This window comes from Montipora foliosa, chromosome 13, assembly GCF_036669935.1.
Source record: "Montipora foliosa isolate CH-2021 chromosome 13, ASM3666993v2, whole genome shotgun sequence".
NCBI classification, from domain to species: Eukaryota; Metazoa; Cnidaria; class Anthozoa; order Scleractinia; family Acroporidae; genus Montipora; species Montipora foliosa.
The window spans coordinates 2221918-2229417 of NC_090881.1; the positions used below are offsets into that span (position 1 = coordinate 2221918).

Genomic DNA, 7500 nt, shown 5'->3' on the forward strand with positions numbered 1-7500 from the left:
TGTAATCAACAAACTATATCATTGCAGGAATTTGACGTTCAGAAGATGCCCTATAGGTGGGAAAGCTGACGCTAGCTTCCCCGAAAATGGGGCTTAACATTGCTACGTGCACAATGAGGTAAAATTTATTTACCCACGCATCCTTAAACCTAAAAACTTGTATCCTCTCGTTTTAGTTATTCCAAGGCAAACAGCAGACCTTGTTACAGATAGGCCTGAGTGGCTTGGAATATTTATGTCGGTGAGAGTACTGGTCAGTCGCATTTCTGCTTAATGTTGTTACCCAGGTAATTAAACTGTTGATATTATTTAATGACCTTAAATACATACTCTCATATACTTAAGTCCAATTCCCTACAAGGGTAATATTCAGTTACAATAGTAACTAACTACATATATACCTTATTATGGCAAATTAAGGGTCCATGAAATTAAGGTATAATTTAGATGTTAATGCGTCAGTACAATTAAGTGAACACAAATTTAATATGTAAAACGACCTTCAAATAAAGAAAATTAACATGAAAGAGGAGGTTGAATTTCACAAATATATAAAGAAAATTAACACAGTTAAGGCACAGTTGGAAGTGACCACTGCAAAAATTTATTCAACACTGGATGCAAAAAAGTTCCTGAATAAAACTGAACCCTCTGGTCAATAACACAGTCCTCAAAATTCTAATAAATGTACGAGTTAATGGAAACAAATAAAATATGTACTTTCATAAATGTCTGGAAAGCTAGGTCTAAAAATTAGGGTAGGAGGAATGGAAATTAAGAGCACCGAAATTATTGCAGCTGCACTTAATTAATGGAGTGGAAAATAATGCTAAACAAAATTACTGCAACTTAAACTAACCAGAATTTTTATAATCATCTGAAGGTGCTAAGTTACAGCATCAATGGGTAGCTTTTTGTAAATCCAGTCAGAAATTAGCATGGAATGAAAAGGAATTCAATGCTATGGCCAATGGGAGGCTCAGCCTGAATGGAATTTGCTTGAGCAAGATTGTTTAGTCTGCATCTGCTCCATTGTGCTTTGATATCTGACTGATTTTTGAAGAAGGTGGCTGCTTAAATTTTCGGTTGAATGCGGGCGAAGCCCGTATTCAACCTCTTGGCGCGGTCTTTGAACCAGGGGGGGCTCCGTCAACACATGCCTGTGCAAACTCTAGAGTGTCTAAGCTATGATTTAAATGTTAGTTTGCACCTATAAGGGCAAGGCAAAGTTAGTTTAGGGGGGGTTGATTATACCCTGAGTTAGAGTTTGTGCCTTGGTTTAAATCAAATAACTTGTCAGTATTTCTGTGACACTACTTGGCAGAAATTGATCGCCTATGACTTAGGAATGACCAAGAAGCTAATTCTCTTATATAGGACTTGATCAAAATTTAAGTCAGGAAGCCAGGAAATGTCTTACCTTGACCTCTCAGGTGCCACAGGGATCCCCATGCAAGGACCAGTAAAATAATAATTAGACACGTGTAAACTCTAGAAGTTGCATTGTCCAGGATGGGGTAAGGTTTGATCCTAGCTGCAATCATAGCTGTCAGTAGAGAGAACTTTGTTGTGCATCTGAAGGTGCTAAGTTACAGCATCAATGGGTAGCTTTTTGTAAATCCAGTCAGAAATTAGCATGGAATGAAAACGAATTCAATGCTATGGCCAATGGGAGGCTCAGCCTGAATGGAATTTGCTTGAGCAAGATTGTTTAGTCTGAATCTGCTCCATTGTGCTTTGATATCTGACTGATTTTTGAAGAAGGTGGCTGCTTAAATTTTCGGTTGAATACGGGCGAAGCCCGTTTTCAACCTCTTGGCGCGGTCTTTGAACCAGGGGGGGCTGCGTCAAGACATGCCTGTGCAAACTCTAGAGTGTCTAAGCTATGATTTAAATGTTAGTTTGCACCTATAAGGGCAAGGCAAAGTTAGTTTAGGGGGGGTTGATTATACCCTGAGTTAGAGTTTGTGCCTTGGTTTAAATCAAATAACTTGTCAGTATTTCTGTGACACTACTTGGCAGAAATTGATCGCCTATGACTTAGGAATGACCAAGAAGCTAATTCTCTTATATAGGACTTGATCAAAATTTAAGTCAGGAAGCCAGGAAATGTCTTACCTTGACCTCTCAGGTGCCACAGGGATCCCCATGCAAGGACCAGTAAAATAATAATTAGACACGTGTAAACTCTAGAAGTTGCATTGTCCAGGATGGGGTAAGGTTTGATCCTAGCTGCAATCATAGCTGTCAGTAGAGAGAACTTTGTTGTGCATCTGAAGGTGCTAAGTTACAGCATCAATGGGTAGCTTTTTGTAAATCCAGTCAGAAATTAGCATGGAATGAAAACGAATTCAATGCTATGGCCAATGGGAGGCTCAGCCTGAATGGAATTTGCTTGAGCAAGATTGTTTAGTCTGAATCTGCTCCATTGTGCTTTGATATCTGACTGATTTTTGAAGAAGGTGGCTGCTTAAATTTTCGGTTGAATACGGGCGAAGCCCGTTTTCAACCTCTTGGCGCGGTCTTTGAACCAGGGGGGGCTGCGTCAAGACATGCCTGTGCAAACTCTAGAGTGTCTAAGCTATGATTTAAATGTTAGTTTGCACCTATAAGGGCAAGGCAAAGTTAGTTTAGGGGGGGTTGATTATACCCTGAGTTAGAGTTTGTGCCTTGGTTTAAATCAAATAACTTGTCAGTATTTCTGTGACACTACTTGGCAGAAATTGATCGCCTATGACTTAGGAATGACCAAGAAGCTAATTCTCTTATATAGGACTTGATCAAAATTTAAGTCAGGAAGCCAGGAAATGTCTTACCTTGACCTCTCAGGTGCCACAGGGATCCCCATGCAAGGACCAGTAAAATAATAATTAGACACGTGTAAACTCTAGAAGTTGCATTGTCCAGGATGGGGTAAGGTTTGATCCTAGCTGCAATCATAGCTGTCAGTAGAGAGAACTTTGTTGTGCATCTGAAGGTGCTAAGTTACAGCATCAATGGGTAGCTTTTTGTAAATCCAGTCAGAAATTAGCATGGAATGAAAACGAATTCAATGCTATGGCCAATGGGAGGCTCAGCCTGAATGGAATTTGCTTGAGCAAGATTGTTTAGTCTGAATCTGCTCCATTGTGCTTTGATATCTGACTGATTTTTGAAGAAGGTGGCTGCTTAAATTTTCGGTTGAATACGGGCGAAGCCCGTTTTCAACCTCTTGGCGCGGTCTTTGAACCAGGGGGGGCTGCGTCAAGACATGCCTGTGCAAACTCTAGAGTGTCTAAGCTATGATTTAAATGTTAGTTTGCACCTATAAGGGCAAGGCAAAGTTAGTTTAGGGGGGGTTGATTATACCCTGAGTTAGAGTTTGTGCCTTGGTTTAAATCAAATAACTTGTCAGTATTTCTGTGACACTACTTGGCAGAAATTGATCGCCTATGACTTAGGAATGACCAAGAAGCTAATTCTCTTATATAGGACTTGATCAAAATTTAAGTCAGGAAGCCAGGAAATGTCTTACCTTGACCTCTCAGGTGCCACAGGGATCCCCATGCAAGGACCAGTAAAATAATAATTAGACACGTGTAAACTCTAGAAGTTGCATTGTCCAGGATGGGGTAAGGTTTGATCCTAGCTGCAATCATAGCTGTCAGTAGAGAGAACTTTGTTGTGCATCTGAAGGTGCTAAGTTACAGCATCAATGGGTAGCTTTTTGTAAATCCAGTCAGAAATTAGCATGGAATGAAAACGAATTCAATGCTATGGCCAATGGGAGGCTCAGCCTGAATGGAATTTGCTTGAGCAAGATTGTTTAGTCTGAATCTGCTCCATTGTGCTTTGATATCTGACTGATTTTTGAAGAAGGTGGCTGCTTAAATTTTCGGTTGAATACGGGCGAAGCCCGTTTTCAACCTCTTGGCGCGGTTTTTGAACCAGGGGGGGCTGCGTCAAGACATGCCTGTGCAAACTCTAGAGTGTCTAAGCTATGATTTAAATGTTAGTTTGCACCTATAAGGGCAAGGCAAAGTTAGTTTAGGGGGGGGTTGATTATACCCTGAGTTAGAGTTTGTGCCTTGGTTTAAATCAAATAACTTGTCAGTATTTCTGTGACACTACTTGGCAGAAATTGATCGCCTATGACTTAGGAATGACCAAGAAGCTAATTCTCTTATATAGGACTTGATCAAAACTTAAGTCAGGAAGCCAGGAAATGTCTTACCTTGACCTCTCAGGTGCCACAGGGATCCCCATGCAAGGACCAGTAAAATAATAATTAGACACGTGTAAACTCTAGAAGTTGCATTGTCCAGGATTGGGTAAGGTTTGATCCTAGCTGCAATCATAGCTGTCAGTAGAGAGAACTTTGTTGTGCATCTGAAGGTGCTAAGTTACAGCATCAATGGGTAGCTTTTTGTAAATCCAGTCAGAAATTAGCATGGAATGAAAACGAATTCAATGCTATGGCCAATGGGAGGCTCAGCCTGAATGGAATTTGCTTGAGCAAGATTGTTTAGTCTGAATCTGCTCCATTGTGCTTTGATATCTGACTGATTTTTGAAGAAGGTGGCTGCTTAAATTTTCGGTTGAATACGGGCGAAGCCCGTTTTCAACCTCTTGGCGCGGTCTTTGAACCAGGGGGGGCTGCGTCAAGACATGCCTGTGCAAACTCTAGAGTGTCTAAGCTATGATTTAAATGTTAGTTTGCACCTATAAGGGCAAGGCAAAGTTAGTTTAGGGGGGGTTGATTATACCCTGAGTTAGAGTTTGTGCCTTGGTTTAAATCAAATAACTTGTCAGTATTTCTGTGACACTACTTGGCAGAAATTGATCGCCTATGACTTAGGAATGACCAAGAAGCTAATTCTCTTATATAGGACTTGATCAAAATTTAAGTCAGGAAGCCAGGAAATGTCTTACCTTGACCTCTCAGGTGCCACAGGGATCCCCATGCAAGGACCAGTAAAATAATAATTAGACACGTGTAAACTCTAGAAGTTGCATTGTCCAGGATGGGGTAAGGTTTGATCCTAGCTGCAATCATAGCTGTCAGTAGAGAGAACTTTGTTGTGCATCTGAAGGTGCTAAGTTACAGCATCAATGGGTAGCTTTTTGTAAATCCAGTCAGAAATTAGCATGGAATGAAAACGAATTCAATGCTATGGCCAATGGGAGGCTCAGCCTGAATGGCCGATTTTGCTGTGACATGAATACAACTGAGTTCTTGAAAATGGTTACCGTCACTTGCTACTACCTGTCCACACGTTTGACAAAACATGTTCTGCCTGTGAATCAAAATTCAACGTTTTGACACTCAAACGTCAAAGTTTACCCGCCCACTTGGGAACGTTTTGGCGCCATTTACGCAAATGATCGTAGCTGATTTATTTGCCGTTTGGCAAGACATGGCGTTCACATTTAATAAACTAGGTAGGAATTTCAAGCAAGGTGTTCAAAACTGCAAAGGACAAAATGCCCGTAAGTGTTGCTGACTTTGCTTTCTGTGAAGTGTTTGCGGAGTGGCGCCAAAACGTTCCAAAGTGGGCGAGTAAACTTTGAAGTTTGATTGTGAAAACTTTGAATTTTGACTGACCGGCAGAACATGTTTTTTCAAGCGCGTGGACAGGTAGTTGCAAGCGACTGTTAAAAGTGTTTTTAGGGTTTCTCCTTTTTGCTTCTTTTACATTTTTTCCTGTTATATTTGTCGTAATTTTTCTTTTTCTCCACCGTCTTTTTTCATGACTCGTGTTGTGCAGGTTATGCATGTTGAAAAAAGGAACAAATGTATACTTGGCAGAAAGGCTTAATTTGTGGAGCCAAGGAAGGGTTTTGTAGGTGTAAGGACTTTAACACATGTTAGCACCATTTAAGCTGCCATTAGCAGTTTTTATTAACCATCAATTAAAATCTTTTAGTCTTCTTCAGGGAGAGTTTGGCTGTTGGAATAGAACTGGCATTGTTCATCGTTGTAGTTCCAGAGCAGCTCCGTGGTCTGGGCAATATCGTGCAATGCGACGAGGAATACTCTAGGGTTATTAGAGTGCTTATTTATGATGAAGGGCTTAACATTGGCGTGGTTGAGCGAATGATTCATGGTTGAACCCCATGTCAAGGAGCTTCTCGGGTTGCCTTCATATGGATCAATTCTGCAAGGAAATGGAATTGTCTTTTTAGAGGCGGAATATTTAAAAGGTAATTTCACCATTTAGTGTGTAAAATTGACAGTACACCTCAGGCACTCTTTCCACTAAAGCGGGTAATAGTGCGTTTTTCCTCCAGTGACAATATCGTAGTGCCGGTGTATTTCTGTGAATATGACAAGTAGTTGTCAAATATGAAAAAAGAGTGGGTGGCGATCATGAATGTTTGAAGCGTATGAAAGTTGTAAAGTCAACCAAGATTAGCGTGCTCTGTACAGGGAAGTTATTCAAAACACTTAATTTTAGTTGAAAGCGACAGAAAAATACATTTGTCCTTGCTTGATTGGCACATGATATATCAACTTGTATTGCACTTTAATTTGTTCATTTCATTCTCCACAACGTTTGTGCTTCACCAGAAAAAGTGTAATTTATGTGTGCTTTTAAAGCCTATCCTTTTTTTCTTTTCACTAGGCATTGCGGCAGCCATTTTGGTGTCCTCCAGAAAGAGATGGTGGTGGCCACCCATTGAATCAATGGCTCACTCTCACTTAACCGTCTGTTTGTTTTCTGGACAAAGGGACGGCGCTATTCATTATGATAATTGTAGACAGAGGACAATGAGCCTAATGTTGATAATAAGGCGGCAAAAATGAACGTGCCTACATTTCATCCAATACGACCGTGAGTCAAAGACATTATGTGTTTACGAAAACTCACGCAATTTGTAGTGCCCCACTCTCGATGACCATTAGGGTGCAAGGCCTGCCCTGGTCCCTGTACAATGCTTCACGCCTCTGAGCCTCGTCAAGTGAAATGCGCTCTCCCTCGTATTCGCAAATGATTTCACATTTTTCTATGTCTCGTGAGGCAAAGGCACAAGTTCCCGCTCCCCGAGGATCACTGGGTACATCATGTAACTAAAATACAATTTAACACTTTTGTGAGTAAAATAATTATTTTTAAGTGACAAGTATTTGCGCCTTGGGAAAGCAAGTAGCAAAATACTTACTTCAATTGGTGGGTCAGGTTTTGGATTTTCTCCCATATAATGCTGCAGGCGTTGGAGCATGACTCTTCCACCAAATTCTAGGGCAGGTCGTCTTCGGGGTCTTTGCAACTGAATTCCGGAATAGCCTCGGATTTTTCCAGATTGTACCGCCGACCGAACATCCCAGTTATTTGAGAGAGCGAAGTGCTCAAGTTCTTTTTTCAATTGCTGAAGAAAGAGCAATATATATATTTTTTTTAAGAGAAAGGCATTTAAATACTGTGGGACAACACAGCGCCGATGATTTAAGAATTTTTTCGCCTCACCTTGTAAAAGGCAGCCTTCTTAATAAGGTATTTGGTCTGGCCATGGAGACTA

General features: G+C 40.7%; 1 long non-coding RNA gene across 1 annotated transcript in view; it reads left to right on the forward strand.

The window, feature by feature from the left end:
* The window catches only part of LOC137982947 (uncharacterized), a 6945-nt gene extending 207 nt beyond the window's left edge, over positions 1-6738 (forward strand). The window contains exons 1-3 of the long non-coding RNA XR_011118868.1: positions 1-287; positions 5907-6183; positions 6606-6738. The exon at positions 1-287 is cut by the window's left edge and continues 207 nt beyond it. This is a non-coding gene — a long non-coding RNA (uncharacterized lncRNA). The remainder of the gene's footprint in view (positions 288-5906; positions 6184-6605) is intronic.
* Positions 6739-7500: the final 762 nt, after the last annotated feature.